This window comes from Theropithecus gelada, chromosome 11 (genome assembly GCF_003255815.1).
Source record: "Theropithecus gelada isolate Dixy chromosome 11, Tgel_1.0, whole genome shotgun sequence".
Classification (NCBI taxonomy): domain Eukaryota; kingdom Metazoa; phylum Chordata; class Mammalia; order Primates; family Cercopithecidae; genus Theropithecus; species Theropithecus gelada.
Window position 1 is genome coordinate 65,685,886 of NC_037679.1, and position 18,651 is coordinate 65,704,536.

Here is an 18,651-nt window from a genome sequence, read left to right on the forward strand (position 1 = left end):
GCATGAGCCACTGTGCCCGTCTGAGTCCAGCTCTATTCTTTCGCATGTTGGTATCCAGGTTCCCCAGGTTCCCCAGCACCATTTGTTGAAAAGACTGTTCTTTCTCCCATTGAATGGTCTTGGCACCATTGTCAAAAAACACTTGATCATGTATGTGGAGGTTTATTTCTGGGCTTTCCATATTACTCCATTGATCTGTATGTCTGTCTTTATGCCAGAACCGGACTGTAGCTTTGTAGTAAGTTTTGAAATCAGGAAATGTGTGACCTCTCATGTTCTTCTTTTTCAAGATCGTTTTGGCTATTCAAAGTCCCTTGAGATTCCATATGAATTTTAGAATGGATTTTTCTATTTCTGCAAAAAAAAAAAAAAAAAAAATGCCACTGGGTTTTTGATAGGCATTGCATTGAATCTATAGATAGATTGCTTTGGGTAGTTTTAACATCTTAATAGTAAGTATTCCAATCCATGAACACAGGATGTCTTTCCATTTATTTGGTGTCTTTAGTTTCTTTCAGCAACAACATTTAGTAGTTTTCAGTGTACAAGTGTTTTGCTTCCTTGGTTAAGTTTATTCCTAAGTATTTTATTCTTTTTGATGCTATTGTACATGAGATTTTCTTAATTTCCTTTTGAGATTACTCATTCTTAGTGTATAGAAATGCAACTGATTATTGTGTGCTGATTTTGTGTCCTGCAACTTTGCTGAATTCATTCATTAGTTTTAACAGTACTTTTGTGTTTGGGTATGTGTTAAATCTTTGGAGTTTTCTACATATAAGATCATTTCGGCCGAACGCAGTGGCTTACACCTGTAATCCCAGCACTTTGGGAGGGCGAGGGAGGTGGATCACCTGAGGTCAGGAGTTCAAAACCAGCCTGGCCAACATGGCAAAACCCCATCTCTACTAAAAATACACAAATTAGCTGGGCATGGTGGCAGACACCTGTAATCCAAGCTACTTGGGAGGCTGAGGCATGAAAATAGCTTGAATCTGGGAGGCAGAGGGTGCAGTGAGCCAAGATTGCACCACGGCACTCCAGCCTGGGTGACAGAGTGAGACTACATCTCAAAAAATAATAATAATAATAATTATTTCCTTTTAATAATTTGGAATGTTTTTATTTCTTTTTCTTGCCAAATTGCTGTGGCTAGGACTTCCAGTACTATTTCAAATAGAAGTGGTGAATGGAGGCAACCTTGTCTTGTTCCTGATTCTAGAGAAAAAGCTTTCAGTCTCTCACCTTCGTTAGCTGTTGTTTTTTAAAATATGACCTTTATTATGTTGAGGTAATGCTCTTCTGTTCTTAGTTTATTGAGTGCTTTTGTCATAAAATGGTGTTGAGTTTTGTCATATTTTTTTTCTCCATCAGTTGAGATGGTTACGTAGTTTTCCTTCATTTTGTAGGAACCATCAGTTGAAATAGTTATGTAGTTTTCCTTCCTTGAATGCAAGGATGGTCTGGCAAACAGAAATCAATTGATATAATGTATTTATTGATTTTATGCCAAACCATCCTTGCATTCACGGAATATATCCCATTTGGTCATGATCTGTAATCCTTTTACTGTGCTGCTGAATTCTGTTTGTTAGTATTTTGCTGAGGATTTTTGCATCTATCTATCTATCTATCTATCTATCTATCTATCTATCTATATTTTTTAGATGGACTCTCACTCTTTTGCCCAGGCTGGAGTGCAATGGCACAATCTTGGCTCACTGCAACCTCCGCCTTCCAGGTTCAAGCAATTCTCCTGTCTCAGCCTCACACATAGCTGGGATTACAGGCGCCCGCCACCACACCCAACTAATTTTTTGTATTTTTAGTAGAGATGGGGTTTCACCATGTTTTTGGCCAGGCAGGTCTCCAACTCCTGACCTCAGGTGATGCACCCTCCTTGGCCTCCCAAAGTGCTGGTATTATAGGTGTGAGCCACCGCACCTGGCCTGCATCAATATTTATAAGGGATATTAGCCTGTAGTTTTCTTTTCTTGTAGTATCTTTATCTGGCTTTCATATCATGATAATGCTGGCCTCATAGGATAAATTTGAATGTGTTCCCTCCTCTTTCATTATTTTGAAGGAATTTGAGGATTGGAGTTCTGAACATTCTTGTATATCTTTTGGTGAACATGAGCACTTATTTTTGTTGGTATGTTCCCAGGAGTAGAATTGCTAGATTGTAATGTATAGGTATATTTAGTTTTAGTAGATACTGCCGAAACAGTTTCCTAAAGTGGTTGTGCCGATTTAGACTCCCACTATCAATTTATAAAAGTTTCAGTGTTTCACTTCCTTGTCAACATTTGAGATAGCCATTCCTTCTAATATTAGCTATTTTCATGGGTGTATAGCGTATGTCATTTTGGTTGCATTTTTTCTGATAAATAATGAGTATAGCATCTTATTATATGCTTATTAGGCATTTGTATATCTTTTGTGAATTATCTCTTCATGTCTTTTTTTTTTGAGTCAGAGTCTTGCTGTGTCACCCAGGCTGGAGTGCAGTGGCATGATCTCGGCTCACTGCAACCTCTGCCTCCCAGGTTCAAGTGATTCTTCTGCCTCAGTCTCCCAAGTAACTGGGATTACAGGCACATGCCACCATGCCTGACAAATTTTTGTATTTTTAGTAGAGATAGGGTTTCAGCATATTGGCCAGGCTGGTCTTGAACTCCTGATCTCGAGATCCTCCCGCCTCGGCCTCCCAAAGTGGTGGGATTACAGGCGTGAGCCCCCGCACCCGGCCCTTCTTCACGTCTTTTGCCTGTGTGTTTTTTAAAAATTATGTTGTTGGTTTTCCCCTTAAGGGTTTGTAAGAGTTGTTTTTATATCTTGAATAGGAGATATTAATATTTGCCAGGTAAAAGTATTACAAATATCTTCTCTTGGTTTGTGGGTTGCCTTTTTATTCTCATAATGGTAACTTTTATGAACACAAGTTTTTCATTCTAATAAAATTCAATTTATTAATGTTTTTCTTTTATAGTTAGTGCTTTGGTATCCTATTAAGAAATTTTTGCTTACCTGAAGTTCATGAAGATCTTTTTAACAGATCATCTAGCAGCTTTACTATTTTACCTTTCATTTTTATATCAATAGTTCATCTGGAACTTTTGTGTATGGTGTGAAGGAGGAGTCAAAGTTCTTTTTTTTTCTTATTAATTAACTGATAGAGCATGATTTCTTGAAAAGGTCACCCTTTATCCACTGAGTTCCAGTGGTGCCTTCATCATAAATTGGCAGATTATATATATTTGGATCTGGGTCTGGAGTTTTATTCCAAACTGTTGGCCTTACTGTCTATTTTTGGGCTAATACTACAGTCTTTATTACTGCACCTATACAATAAGTCGTGATATCTGGTGCATAAGCCCTCTTGTTCTTGTTTACTTCTTCAGTATTGCTTTGGTTAATCTACATTCTTAACCATTCCATATTGATTTTAGAATTAGTTGTCATTTTTTCACATATGCAAAATACCTGCTAGGATTTTTGATGGGGATTGCATTGAATCTATAAGAAATTTGGGAAGAACACCTTAACAACATCAAATTTCCAATTAACATATGTTGCATTAGGCCTCCAAGTATTTGGATCATCTTTAATTTTTCCCAGCAGTGTTTTGTAGATTTCACTGTAGAGGTTTTACACATCTTTCTTTAGACTTATTCCTAGATAATTGATGTTTTTCAATGCTAAAGTAAGTAGTACATTTGAAGTTTTTTCTCATTGTTAGTTGCTAGCATATTAAAATGCAATTATTTAGATAACTTTGTATTTAGCCACTTTGCTAAATTTGCTTATTAATTTAAAATTTGCATTTTTTGAACGTTCTATGAACATCATCATGTCACCTGAGAATAATGACAGCTTTGCATCTTCCTTTATAATCTTTGTATTTTTATTTGTTTTGTGTGCCTTATGTACTGGCTGGGACCTCTAGTGCAATTTTGAGGTGACGTAGTGATAGTGGACATCATTGCCTTTTTCCCAACCTAAGTGGTGAAAGCATTTAGTGTTTCACCATTAGGTGCGATATTTGCTGTGGATTTTTGTACATACTCATTATCAGGTTGAGAAAATTCCCTTCTATCTTTGGTTTTCTGAGAGACTTTTCTTAAATGGGTGTTGAATTTTATCAAACACTTTTTCTACATCTGTTTTGATGATCATATATTTTTCTCCTTTATTCTATTAATACTGTGAATTACATTGGTTGAGTTTTGAATGTTAAGTCAAACATGCATTCCTGGAATAAATCATACTTGGTCAGAAGTATGATCTTTCTATATACTTCTGGGTGTGATTTTTCTATATTTCAGGCTGGATTTTATTAAGGACTTTGGCGTCTATGTTCATGAGATTTGTGGCCTATGATATTTCTTTTTTATGATGTTCTTGTCAGGTTTTGGTGTCAAGATTATACAGGTCTCATGAACAGGGGTAGGAAGTTTCATACTTCTCTATTGTTTTGAAGAGTTTATATAAGATTGGTATTCTTTATTTCTTAACTCTTTGGAATAATTCAACAACTGGGTTTGGAATTTTCTTTGAGGGAAAGTTTTTGATGATGGATTCAATTTTCTAAATAGTTATTAGATTATTTATATTTTTATTTCTTTTTTTACTTTTAGTAAATTGTTACTTTTAAGGAATTTGTTTCATCTAAATTTTCAAGTTTATTTACATAATGTTCAAACTTTCCTTTTATTACTTTTGCCTTTATTTATTTATTTATTTTTTTTTGAGATGGAGTCTCACTCTTTTGCCCAGGCTGCAGTGCAATGGCATGATCTTGGCTCACTGTAACCTCTGCCTGCCAGACTCAAGCAATTCTCTTGCCTCAGCCTCCTGAGTACCTGGGACTACATGCATCCGCCACCATGCCCGGCTAATTTTTTTTTTTTTTTTTTTTTGGTAGAGATGGGGTTTCACCACATTGGCCAGGTTGGTCTTGAACTCCTGACCTTGTGATCTGCCCACCTCAGCTTCCCAAAGTGCTGGGATTACAGGCATGAGCCACCATGCCTGGCCACTTTTGTTATGTTTTTAACATCTATGTTGATGTTCTTTCATTTTTGATATTGGCAATTTATGTTTTCTCTGTTTTTCTTCAGCAGCCTTGCCAGGGTCTATCAATTTTAATGGTCTTTTCAAAGGTCCAGCTTTTGGCTTTGTTGTTTTCTCAATTTACATCTTTTAAGAATTGCATTCATTTCTGCTCTTATCTTTTTTCCTTCCTTCTACTTTCTTTGAGTTTAATATGCTGTCTTTTTCCAGATTTTGAGATAGGTGCTTAGATTATTGATTCTCAACCTTTCCTAAGATATACATTTAAAGTCAAAAATTTTCCCGTAAGCATTGCTCGATTAATCCCAACATTTTTCTGATACCACACTTTCATTATTATTCAGTTAAACACATTTTCAATTTTTTATTGTGATTTCTTCTTTTACTTGGCTTATTTAGAAATCTGTTGCTTAATGTCCCAACATTCATAGATATCCTAATTGTCTTTCTGTTGTTGATTTCTCTTTTAGTTCCACCGTGGTCAGAGGACATATTCTGTATTATTTCAAAGTTTGAAATTGTTGAGACTTAGTGTCTGTCCCAACATATAGTCTATTTTGGTTAATGTCCATGCACACTTGAAAAGGATGTATATTTTGCATTTTGAATGTACATTTTGGGTTTGTTGTTGTTGTTTTTGGGACAAAACCTCACTCCATCACGCAGGCTGGAGTGCAGTGGAGCAATCTCAGCTCACTGTAGCCTCTACGTCCCAGTTCAAGTGATTCTCCTGCTTCAGTCTTCCACGTAGCTGGGATTACCGGTGCCTGTCACCACACCTGGCTAATTTTTGTATTTTTAGTAGAGACAGGGTTTCACATGTTGACCAGGCTGGTCTTGAACCCCTGACCTCAAGTGATCCACCCACCTCAGCCTCCCAAAGGGCTGGGATTATAGGTGTGAGCTACCACGCCCAGCTGAATGTACATTTTAAATGTCCCAACATATAACCTATTTTGGTTAATGCCCATGCGCACTTGAGGAGAATGAGTATTTTGCATTTTGAATGTACATTTTGAATGTATACTGGATGGAGTGTTTTATAGATATCAGTTATGTGAATTTAGTTAATTATGTTATTTAAATATTCCATATCCTTACTGTTTTACTGTTGTTATTGTTTGTTCTCTCAGTTATTGCGACAGGTATGTTAATATCTCCAGCTCTGATTATGGTTGTAGCTGTCTATCTTTTTAGTTTTGTTAATTTTTACTTTATATATTTTGAAGTATTAATTTCTTAGAAATTTAGGATTGCTATGTCCTCTTATTGAAATGACTTTTTTTATTATTGTTAAATATTTCTACCTTATCTCTAGTAATACTTTTTGCTTTGAAGTCTATCTTGTCTGATATTAATACAGCTACACCAGTTTTCTTTACACATGGGTTGCTACGGTATATCTTTTTCATCTTTTTATTTTCAGTCTTACTATATAATCTTACTATATTTAGTTCAGTAAAGTTTTTAACTATAGCTTTTTTGAAAAACAAAACCCAGTCTGATAATCTTTGAATTTAGACCATTTAAATTTAATATTGTTACTGACATTATTGAGTTTAAGTCAACAAACTTACTATTTATTTTTTATTCGTCCCATCTGTCTTTATTCCTTTATTCTTACTTTTTAGCTTTTTGGGAAGGGATTAATAGAATTTTTAAAAATATTCGATGTTTTCTTCTGCTAGCTTTTCAATTATACATTCTCTTAGAGTGGTACTATTGGGGATTACAATATGCATTTTTGCATTCTTCACTTATTAATACATCTACCTCACATTACTCCTTCCCTCACTTCAAGCACAGGGGAAGAACACCATCATATTTTAACCTCATTTTCCTCTTTCTCATCTTCTGAGCTCTCATTTTAATGTATACATCTTCTACATATGTTATACACCCCACAAGGCATAATTATTATTGTTTTAAGCAGTCAATATTTATTTTTATTTATTCACAAATTTACCCTCTCCAGGGTTCTTTCTTCCTGTCAGCAGTTTCATGCTTCTATCTGGAATCATTTTTTCTTTAACTCAGAGAAATTCCTTGCAGATTTATTATCATACTGTGTGGTATAGTGTAGATCATGAAACACATCTTTATTTCACATATATTGTTGGAGGATATTTTTGCTAGTGATAAAATTCTAGGTTGGTGAGATTTTTTTAAATTTTAATTTTCCTTTCAACACTTTTAAGTTATTCCACTGTCTTCTGGGGTCCAAAAATGTCTATTGAAAAGTTAGTCATCAGACGTATTTTTACTCCTTTGAATGCAATGTGTCTTTTTGTCTCTGGCTGATTTAAAATTTTTTTCATTGTCTTTGGTTTTCAGTAGTTTGACTATGATGTGCATAGATACGGCTTGCTTGTTTTTATTCTTCTTGGGGATCACTGAGCTTCTTTAATGTGTATGTTGTCTTTCATCAAATTTGCAGATTCTTTGCCATTGTCTCTTCAAATATTTTGTCTTCCTCACTCTTCTCATCTTCTGGAGCTGCAGTTACATGAATATTAGACCTTTGATTATACCTCTTTTTTTATGTTTTGCTCTGGTTTGTCCATCTTCATTCCTTTGTACCTCAGTTTTGTATTTTTTTAATTGACCTGCCTTTCAGTTCTAAATTCCCATTTTCTATCGTGTCTAGTCTTCTATTAAACCCATCCAAGTGATCTTAATTTCAGATATTGTATTCTTCTGTGGTAGGCGGTCCAATTGATTCTTTTCTCATAGTTTCTAAATCTTGATTGATATTCTCCATTTTTCATCTGTTTTGTCCATCATTTCCTCTAATTTGACCATATTTTTCCCTATCTCCTCAAACATATTATCCATAGTTATTTTAAAGTTCCTGTCTGCTAAGTCTAGTATCTGAATTATCTCTGGATCTATTTCTATTATCTGGCTATTTCTTGGATTTCAGGTATTTTTGGTCCTTTTGAGGTTTTTCCATAACACCTCATAGTTTTTTATCCAATACTGGACATTATGGATGCAAAGTTGAAGAGCCTTTGGGTGAAGGATGTTAACTTTCTCCAACAAGTACTGAGTTTTGTTCTAGCAGGCAGAGAGAGAGAGCTAGCAGATCTCCTTAATCTTGTCAAACCTAGTATATTTCGCTTTTTGTCTGTACTACTAGGGTATGGTTTTTATTCCTAAAGCCTGGCCTTTCTGGGTGTTTACCAACTTCCCTCTACTTTGACCCAGCTTAGACTCCAACCTTAACCAATTAATGATTGGCTCTTTAGTCTCTAAGCTGCTACTTTCCCCTCAGTTTCTTGGTTACTCACTCTGCATGTATAGCTTGGAGTGGGCTAAGGATTTGAGGGGTAATTTGAATACAAGTATGTTTGTCTCTTTCTTTTTTTTTTTTTTTTTTTTGGTAGTTAGCTATTTAATGAGGTTCTTAAGACATTTAGAACACCAATTTGTGAGGATAAATTCCATTCGTCAGGGCAAACACAGATCACAGGTAGCCCTGGAGCTGGGGAACAGCTTTGATTTTTGGTAGAATTTGTGAGTCCACAGCTTTCTGATCAGTCTTGCACTGCTCTGTAATCTCGTACTTCTCTTTTTCTATGTAGAAGATCTCACCTTCCTGGTGTCTGGGCTTCCGCAGCTGCTGCTTCTTGAAGTAAGCATCAGTAAGATGTTTTGGGATTTTGATATTGCTGATATCGATTTTGGTTGAGGTGGCAATGACAAATTTCTGGTGTGTTCTTTGTAGAGGAACTTGATTGAGGACCAGAGGTCCAGTCACAAGTAACTAGCCACTAGCCAGCTGCTTCAGGAAAACCACGCTCTTGCCCCTGTGGCATCCAGTGAGGATGATCAGAATGGTCCCGGGGGTAATGCTGGCTCGCAGTTTTCTCACGTGCTGACTGAAGGGTTTTTTGCTGTGGCTCAACAGCTTTCGAAGCACATCTTCAGTAGGATAATATCTAGGCATTTTGCGAAGTTTAACTACCTGGGTACCGCCGTTCTTGTCACCACCAACTGGTTTTGTAAGAGTTGCAAGAACCTTCTCCTTCTTTTTCTTTTCAACCTTGGATTTAGCGGCTGAGTACTTCCTCTTCTACATGGCCTTTCTGGAATACATGGCAGATCGGGAATACCTGCCAATTCCTCTGACAAGGACAGGGTTGCGGCTGCAATGGGGCTTCCCCTTCTTGGGCTTCTTAGCCTTGAGGTTACCCTTTTTCACCTTGCCACCAGCATCAGCCTTCTTGGCTTCCGGTTTCTTCTCTTTAGTATCTGCCTTCTCAACTTTTTCACCCGCCATCTTGCAAGATGGGAAAGAGGTGTCTCTTTAAAGTTCTCTTCTCTTTGGGATTTTGCTCCTTAGATATTAGCTACTCTGTTATCCCCAAACTCTCCTTAGCTCAATAGACTATACTCTTTGCTTGGGTTCTATTTCCCAGTGTAGCAATTTGGAAAGATCTTTCAGGAAAACGCCAAGGTGACTGTAGAGCTTACTTGTGGTGCTTCCTTTATTTCAAGGCTTGTAGTTCCTCTAGTCCTGTCTGCATTTATTGCTCTCCAATGTTTTCAAATAGCTATTTATATATTTTCTAGCTTTTACAATTTGGTGGGTGAGTTAATCTAGTGCAAGCTACTTTATCATGGAGGGAACTGGAAGTCTGATTATCAACAACTCTTAGACAAGGAAATTGAGACCTAGAGAAGTGACGTGCCTTTCTAAGATTATACAAGAAGTCAATACCAGTGCTAGATCTAGAACATGGGCCACATGACTCTTGTCCAGATAAAAGAATAAAGGAGTTTCAGTTCACATTTTGCATTTATTTTCAAAACACAAAGATCACATTTAAAAAAGTCCCACAACTTTAAAAGTTATGTGTACATATATTTGGAAAAATATCTGAGGAAAGAAAATAATTGCCTCTAATCCCACTATGTAGAGATAACCACTCCTGATGTTTTTGTGTTTCCTTCCAGTCTTTTTTCTAAGAATATATTGTTAAGCAAAATTATATATATATATTTATTTATAGTTAATATGTATATATAGCTATCATTTACTGAGCAATGAGAAGTGCTTTAATTCCATGATCTCATTTCTTTCTCACAATAGTCCAAAGAGGCGGCTTATGATTATGAGCTTTACTTCCATGTGTAGAAATTGAAGCTGAAGCCTACTTGCATTCAAATTCCCCTCAAGTCCTTAGCCCACTCCAAATTGCTTCTTTTTTTAAGATGGAGTCTCGCTCTATTGCCAGGCTGGAGTGCAGTCATCTCAGCTTACTGCAACCTCTGCCTCTCGGGTTCAAGCAGTTCTCCTGCCTCAGCCTCCTGAGTAGCTGGGACTACAGGCACGTGCCACCACATCCAGCTAATTTTTGTATTTTTAGCAGAGATGGGGTTTCACCATGTTGGCCAGCATGGTTTCGATCTCTTGACCTCGTGAACTGACTGCCTTAGCCTCCCAAAGTGCTGGGATTACAGGCGTGAGCCGCTGCACCTGGCCCAAATTGCATTTTTCCCCTCTAGCAGATATCAAGAATCTTGCCCAAAGTCACATAGCTGTTAAGTGGTAGAGTTGAGATTTGAACTTAGGTCTATATGTCTGCCTTTCAGCATTAGTCTTTTATAGTGTTTTTTGCACTTGTCTGCCTCTCAGAAAGTAATAAACCGTCATGTTTCAAAGACTTGGCATTGGAGATTTCATAATTTGCCAGTAGGAACACCAAGAGTAGAGCTCATCACCCCCATTTAGTGACTGATCTGATGTGTCAATATTTGATTGTGCCTTGTCATCTCGTTTACTAGACTAGAAAGCCCCAAGAAGGCAGGAATGTTGTGTGGTTTACTGTTGTAACCCCGGTGCTTACTACAGGACATGGTTGAAGTTTTAAAAATTACTTATGAGGAGCGGGGCGCGGTGGCAAGACGGGCGGATCACGAGGTCAGGAGATCCAGACCATCCTGGCTAACACGGTGAAACCCCGTCTCTACTAAAAAATACAAAAAACTAGCGGGGCGAGGTGGCGGGCGCCTGTAGTCCCAGCTACTCAGGAGGCTGAGGCAGGAGAATGGCGTAAACCCGGGAGGCGGAGCTTGCAGTGAGCTGAGATCCGGCCACTGCACTCCAGCCTGGGCAACAGAGCAAGACTCCGTCTCAAAAAAAAAAAAAATTACTTATGAGGAAAAAACCACTCTGCTTTAGCATGTTAAGAATGCTTTGACCTGTGGTCCCAGCTACTCAGGAGGCTGAGTTGGAAGGATTGCTTGAGCTGGGGAGGTGGAGGTTGCAGTGAACCAAGATCATGCCACTGCACACCAGCCTGTGTGACAGAGTGAGACCCCATCTCAAAAAACAAAAATCCAAAAGAAAGCTTTGGATTTTAAGAGACAGAAACCTGATGGTTTAAATGATGTAGGTATTTATTATTTTATTTAACCAAAGACGGGAAGGATGAGGTTCCAGGGTTTATTCAACAGTTCAACATCCTCCAGGACCCAGGCTCTTTATGTCTTTCTGCTGAGTCCCCTACATTGTTGGTATTTTGTCCCCGTGTTAGTACTTCATAATCACAAGGTAGCTGCTGCAGGTCCAGGCATCAGGTCCACATTTAAGACAGGAAAATGGAACAAGGGGAGGTGCCAGTTACTTTTCTTCTTGTGTGTCTCTCTTTTATCAGAAAACAACAAAATCTTTCCCAGAAGCCCCCAATAGACTTATTTTATGTTGTTTTTGTCCAGAACTCTATCATTTATAGCTGAAAGGGAGGATGAAAGAGAATTTGTCCAAAGAATAAGATTATGATAACTGGACTGACCACAGATCAAATCTAGCCTGTGGGCTGTTTTTATACATCCCATGATCTAATAATTTTTTTCATTTTTATTTTATTTTACTTTATTTTTTGAGATGGAGTCTCACTCTGTCACAGGCTGGAGTGCAGTGTTGTGATCTTGGCTCACTGCAACCTCCGCCTCCCGGGTTCAAGCGATTCTCCTGCCTTAGCCTTCCGAGTAGCTGGGACTACAGGAGCTCACCACCATGCCCAGTTAATTTTTGTATTTTTTTTTTGGTAGAGATGGGGTTTCACCATGTTGGCCAGGATGGTCTCGATCTCTTGATATCGTGATCCGCCTGCCTCGGCCTCCCAAAGTCCACCGCGCCTGGCCTTTATTTTCATTTTTAAAGAGTGTGTGTGGAGGTTGGGGGGAAGAAGAAGAAAAGGAATAGACTGTGTGTGACCCACAGGGCCTAAAATATTGACTATCTGGCTCTTTGCAGAAAAAGTTTACCAACTCTTGGCTTAGAAAAATCATGGTTTACCTCTTGGGCTATCATAATATTGCCTTGGATAAAACTGGGGTTTGATTAGCAAGCAGGAAAAAATGAACAATTGGCTATTGGGTGGCCTGCCATAGAATGTATCCCTGGACCAGGCCAATGGAAAAAATGCCTTCTCGGGGTGTGATTTGAGACAGGTCAACATTCTGCCTACTGAGAGGACTTCTTTTGCTGGCATGAGCCTTTCACTATCAGCACCAAGGACCTGGTCAAAATGAAAATGTGCTGCTCGGAATGGGAGACTATTCAGTTTGTTAGCCTAGAATAAAAGAGTATGAGATTTTATGGATCATCTTGGCCCAACTCTCCTGTTTTACAGTTAAGGAAACTAAGGCTCAGAGAAGGGATGTGATTTGCCAGAGATCACACTCCTAGTTAGTGTCAGAATCAGGACTGTTACTGAGGCCTTCTGATATCTGTCAAATGCTCTGTTATGTCCGCTTAGCAACCCAGAAAAGATTAATTTAGTTGATTCGCTAGAGACTCAGTGAGTGTGAGGAAATGTGATATGGGACTGATATTTTTTGATGGAATGCAGTTGGAAAGAAAACCCTGGACCAGTGGGGTCAAGTCCTAAATGCCTGATAGGTGAAGAAACCGAGCAAGAGTGGATGGGTTATTTGCCATAATTCAGGTCTCATGAGTTCTCACTTCCAACCTAAACAATTGCATTTTTCCACTAGCAGATGTCAGTAGATATGTATGCTTCTGATGGCATACTCACCAACAAACAGGAGGATTGTGACTGTAAAATATTAAAAAGTCAGTGACTATTGGAGCATCATATCCAGAGAGGAAAGCTCAGCAGTGTGGATTGGACAGAGTTGTATGGGTAGAACAGAAGTTTCTGCAAAAGTTGGGCCCAGAAGATTCCCTGAGCACCTACTACATGCTAGACTCTATGGAAATCCCAAAATTATTTAAGGAAAGAAAGAGGAGGGAGCCAATATTAAAATATATTCAGCACCAGGCAGTATGCTGGGCATAATCACAACCATGATTTCTTTTAATCCTCTGGAGGGAAAGTATTTTTTCTCCCCATTTTACAGATGAAGAAACTGAGATTCAGAGATTATGTGACTTATTCAATGTCATAGCAAGTAAGTGGTAGAGTTAAGACTTGAATTTAGAGCTATCTGATTTTATTGCTGGCTCTCTTTCGACTACATAAACTGTCTTTTCCATGGATCCCTGCTCTCAATGAATTTTCAATCGAGAAAAGAAGTTAAGGCACATACTTGAATATTCATAATGCAAGGCCATATGTGATCGACTTCATTCAAAGGATATGAGGCGTACTTAAGACCTTGCCAAACCAAGTGTGGTACTGACCTAGAGCATAGACCTTCCTGGAAGCTTGTTAGGAATGCAATATTTTAGGCCCATCCCAGACTCATTGACACATGCTCTGTATTTTAGTAATACTTGCAGGTGATTTACTAATTATGCATGCTGAAGTTTGGAGAGGTCACGAGATTGGAAGGTGACTCTGGGGAAGGCATTTTGGAGGAGGTGACATTTGTCTTGGCCCTCAAAGGATCCATGTGGTTCCTGCAGTGATGGGAAAATGGGGGAGGCAGAAAGCTACGAGACTGGTCTTGAGCTTGGAGAGTTTTCCAGGTTGGCTTGAGCAGAGAGGTTGAAGAATCATGGCAAACAGGGCTAGGAATGAGTTTGGGCCACATCCCTGAGGGACCTGAATTCCAAACAAGGAGTCTAGAATTTGAGGTCTGAGGTGTCACTGAAGGAGCTGGCTGAGGAGTGACAAATCAAAGTGGTGTTTTCGGAAGGTTGGTGTGGAGGTTCTATGCAGGTGGATTCAAGCCAGGAAGACACATCAGGGCTGCTACCTACTCCAAGTTTGAGGCCTTAGACTAGGCTGGTGTTAGAGGGTTGGAAGAAATTAGAGAAACTGGGAGGACAGGTTCAACAGGAGAAACCTCCTGGGTCACTTGCAAAGAATTGGATTGCCCCCATGGGGTGTCTGCTGCAGTTTTAGTGCTGGCTGGGAACCCAGGGTTGAGACTGCTAGCTGGCTGGCGCGGCCCCAGTGTTTAGGCTGTGATTTAAGATGGCCTCCTTGGCTCCTCCCGTTCCTCACCTCTGTGCCCACAGTGTCATCAAGGGCTGCCCATTCTGCCCGCAGTGTCAGCCTATCTGTCCTTTCTTCTCCAGCTGACCTTCCCCACTCCTCTGGGGAAGAAGGACGTACTGCTTCCTCTGGGCTTCGAGCACACTGCCAGGCCAAGGCCCCTCCACCCTCCATTTAGTCTCTCCATGGGGCCAAAACATCTTGAGGGGAAGGCACTGTGTCTGACTGTATCTCACCAACACTTAACATAGTAGGGCCTGGTACATGGTAGGTGCTCAGTAAGCATATGGATATTAGGAAAACAAAATAGACCATAAAGCCTCACTAGATTATGGGTGTTTATAATTTGCTTTCAGTTTTTGGCACTCCAGGACCACTTATCCATTTGAGTAGATTCTTCCTTTGGATGCCCCTCCCCTATAGGATCTTTTTAATTTGTTCATACTTAAAAGTTAGAATAGTTTTGAATAGATTATACAGCCATATGGTCCAACAATCAAAATGCTTTAAAAGGTACTCATTGAGAAGTCTTGGTCTCACCCCCATCTTCCCCTGCAACCCTCTACTCCAGCTTCCTAGTAATAAACACTTTTGTTTATCATGTATTCTTCGAGTATTTCCTTATGCAAATGAAAAATTCAAATATGTGTTCCTTTTTTTTTTTTTTTTTTTTTTGAGACAGAGTCTTGCTCTGTCACCCAGGCTGGAATGCAGTGGTGCCATCTTGGCTCACTGCAGCCTCCATCTCCCAGGTTCAAGCGATTCTCCTGTTTTATCCTTCTGAGTAGCTAGGATTACAGGCATGCACCACCATGCCCGGCTAATTTTTGTGATTTTGTAGAGGCAAGGTCTTGCCATATTGGTTAGGCTGTTCTCAAACTCCTTACCTCAAGTGATCTACCTGACTCGGCCTCCCAAAGTACTGAGATTACAGGCATGAGCCACCGTGCCCAGCCATTTGTTACTTTTTTAACACAAAAAAGTGGCATACTATATGCACTGTGTTGTGACTTGCTTTTTTCACTTAATAATAAAAACCAGAGTGTTCCATATCAGTAAGAATATAGAAAGTGTCCTCATTCTTTTTTGGTTTTCATCTTAAAAAAAAAAAATACTTGCATAGTATCCCGTTGTGAAGATGCATTCTAATTTAGTTATCCAGATAAACGCCTGTGCTGTTTCCAAACTTTTGCTGCTACAGACAAGCTGCAACAAATAACCTTGTGTATGCATCGTTTCAGATGTGTCCAGGTATAGCTGTAGGATCAGTTCACAGACCTGGGGCTGCTGGATAAAGGGTACATGGGATTTCAGTAGATTCTGCCAAATGACCTTCCATACAGAGAAGCCCTGGGTTTTGTTTGTTTGTTTTGTTGTTTTGTTTAGTTTTTGTTTTTGAGATAGGGTCTTTCTCTGTCACTCAGGCTGCAATGCAGTGGTGCAATCACGGCTCACTGCAGCCTCAGCCTCCCAGGCTCAGGTGATGGCTCCCACCTCAGCCTTCTGAGTAGCTGGGAGTACAGGTATGCACCACCATGCCTGGCTAATTTTTTATAGAGATGGCGTTTTACCATGTTGCCAAGGCTGGTCGAACTCCTGAGCTCAAGCAATTTGCCCACCGTGGCCTCCCAAAGTGCTGAAATTACAGGCATGAGCCACCGTGCCCAGCCTTTCCAGCTAATTTTCAAAATTTTTTTGTAGAGACGGAGTCTTACTATGACCCTCCTGCCTCAGCCTCCCAAAGTGCTGGGATTATAGGTGTGAGCCACTGTGTCTGGCCAGGAGGCACGGTTCACTCTCCCCCTGCAAGGTGGGAGGGTACCTGTTTCCCATTAGCTTCACAGCAGAGTTGCGTGGTTGTGATTTGGATTTTTGCCAATCTGATAAGTAAGAGATGTCATCTTGGTGTAATTTCTATGTTCATTGGTTAAAACTGACCATCTTTCCACCTTTTAAGAGCATTTGTAATTTTTCCATTAACTGTGTGTCACGTGCATCGCCTATTTTTGCTTTTGGTTCTTGGTCTTTTTCCTGCTACTTTTACAGGAGCTCTTTTCTATGGTGGGCAGATGAGACCATTGTCTGTGGAATGATTGCAGTTTTCCCGAGCGAGTCATTATCTTTGTACTCATGTTGTGGTTTTTTTTTTCCCCTCACGCAGAAATTTTGGATTTTTTATGTCATAAAATTTATCAATCTTTTCTTTTATGGCTTTTTGATTTTGTATCAAAGTTAGACAGCCTCTTTCCCACTCCAAGATTATGAAGGAATTCACCCAGAGGAGGCAAGAGGAAGCAGGTGTGGGCCCCTCACAGCAAATGCTGCCAACATCACAGTTTTGTTTGGGATTTAGCCCCGTTCCCACGGGGGAGAAGGGTTTGCTGCCAGAGGCTGATGCCCACTGCCAAAGGCCTGGGTGCCAGGCACCCTGCTCATCAGCTGGTGCCCTTTGCAGGGGCTGGAAAGGAGGTGAATGAGGGGAAATGAAACCTTTGGCAGCCCCATGTTCCCAACAGGTGAGGTCTGACCAGGTGCAGCCAGGTCAGTATAATGAAAGGAAATAGAATTAGAACTTTGAAGTGAAATTTGAGACTCACATAAACTTGAACCTTTCCTGGGATTTGAAAAGAAGTAATTAATTTAGAAATGTGCTTCCTCAATGTTAAACTCTGCCACACTGGCTCCAGGCAAGAAATATTCTAGAATAGATTCCCAAGTGTGAATTCATTTGCCATGGAGGCAGAAAAGAAATGATGAGGCAGATAATAACTTCTCTAAAATCTTCAGTCCAGTACTGTGAGTTTGAAGACAGAATGAGGCTCATAAATGTTTGGGTCTGGGGAGGTTTTGACGTCGACTAGCCTGGGTCCTTGTCTTTGTTCTGCCACTCACTGTGTGACCTCAGACAAATTCCTTCACTTCTCTGAGCCTTAGTTTCTTCCTCTGTAAATGGGGATAATACTAATAATTAGGACTAACATTGATTAAGCACTAAGTACACTAAGGCCCTGCATTTGATGTTTCACATGTGTTAAACTGTTCACTTTCTAGGGCAGCTGTGAAAGCTAAATGCCATACCATGAAGAGCTCTCCACAGTGCCTGGCACAATATAAGTCCTTAATAAACATTCCCCGGTAGTACTGCAGTGTTGTATGTTACTGAAATCATATGTTTTTTATATGAACATTTAATACATGAAATCATGTTTTTTGTATGTTACTGAATCACTCCACTTTTAATTGTGATGTCATTTTATTCATTCACTCATTCCACAAATGCTTCCTGAGCCCCTACCACATGTGGGTGCTGGAGACCCAATGGTGAGCAAGGTCTGCACCCTGCAGAGCTTACAAGCTAACAAGGCAGGCACAGTGGTCAGTGCTGCAGACTGAATGTCTGTATTCCCCCCAAATTCAAATGTTGAAGCTCTAACCCCCAATGTGATGGTATTTGGAGATGAGGCTTTGGGGAAGTGTTAGGTCATGAGGGCTCAGCCCTTGTGAATGGGATTAGTGTCTCCTTATAAAAGAGGCCCCAGAGAGCTCCCTCACCCCTTCTGCCATGTGTGAACACAGGGCGAGAAGACAGCTGTCTTTGAACCAGGAAGCAGACCCTCACCAGACACCAAATCACTGATGCCTTCATCTTGGACTTCCAAGCCTCCAAAACTATGAGAAATCAATTTCTGTGTTTAAAACCACCCAGTCTATGGTATTTTGTTACTGCAGCCTGAATGGATTAAAACAATCCATGGGCAGCGACCATGGGGACTTTGCTGGGGAGCAGTCAGGTGCTGAGGGAGCACAGAGTGAATAACCCTCCCAGCTGCAGAGCTTGCCAAACCTCACGGAGCCAGCCGCATGGTCCCTCTGGATAAGCAATAGCAATTATAGGAACAGGGAACACTTAGATAGCAAGTCCTTTGAACCAGAAGTGGTTCAATTAATACTCACGATAGCGGTATGAGGTTGGTCCTATTATTATCCCTATCTTACAGATAATGAAACTGAGGAACCAAAATGGTGTTCAAGGTCACATGGCTAATAAGTAGTGGAGCTGGGATTTGAGCCTGGAAATTTGGCCCCAGAGTTTATATTGGGGGTAGATGCAGAGAGGAGAGCAGAGATGCTCACTACTGGGAACTGGACTGAGATCCCT

The 18,651-nt window shown here is 39.9% G+C and overlaps 1 protein-coding gene, 1 long non-coding RNA gene and 1 pseudogene across 3 annotated transcripts in view; 1 reads left to right on the forward strand and 2 right to left on the reverse strand.

Annotated features, from left to right (window-relative positions):
* The window catches only part of LOC112634091, a 274,927-nt gene that overhangs the window by 113,673 nt on the left and 142,603 nt on the right, over positions 1–18,651 (reverse strand). The gene's annotated exons all lie outside the window — the stretch shown is intronic.
* RFX4 (regulatory factor X4) overlaps positions 1–18,651 on the forward strand; it is a 179,309-nt gene that overhangs the window by 29,425 nt on the left and 131,233 nt on the right. The window lies entirely within an intron of this gene.
* Positions 8,469–9,358, reverse strand: LOC112634089 (annotated as a pseudogene).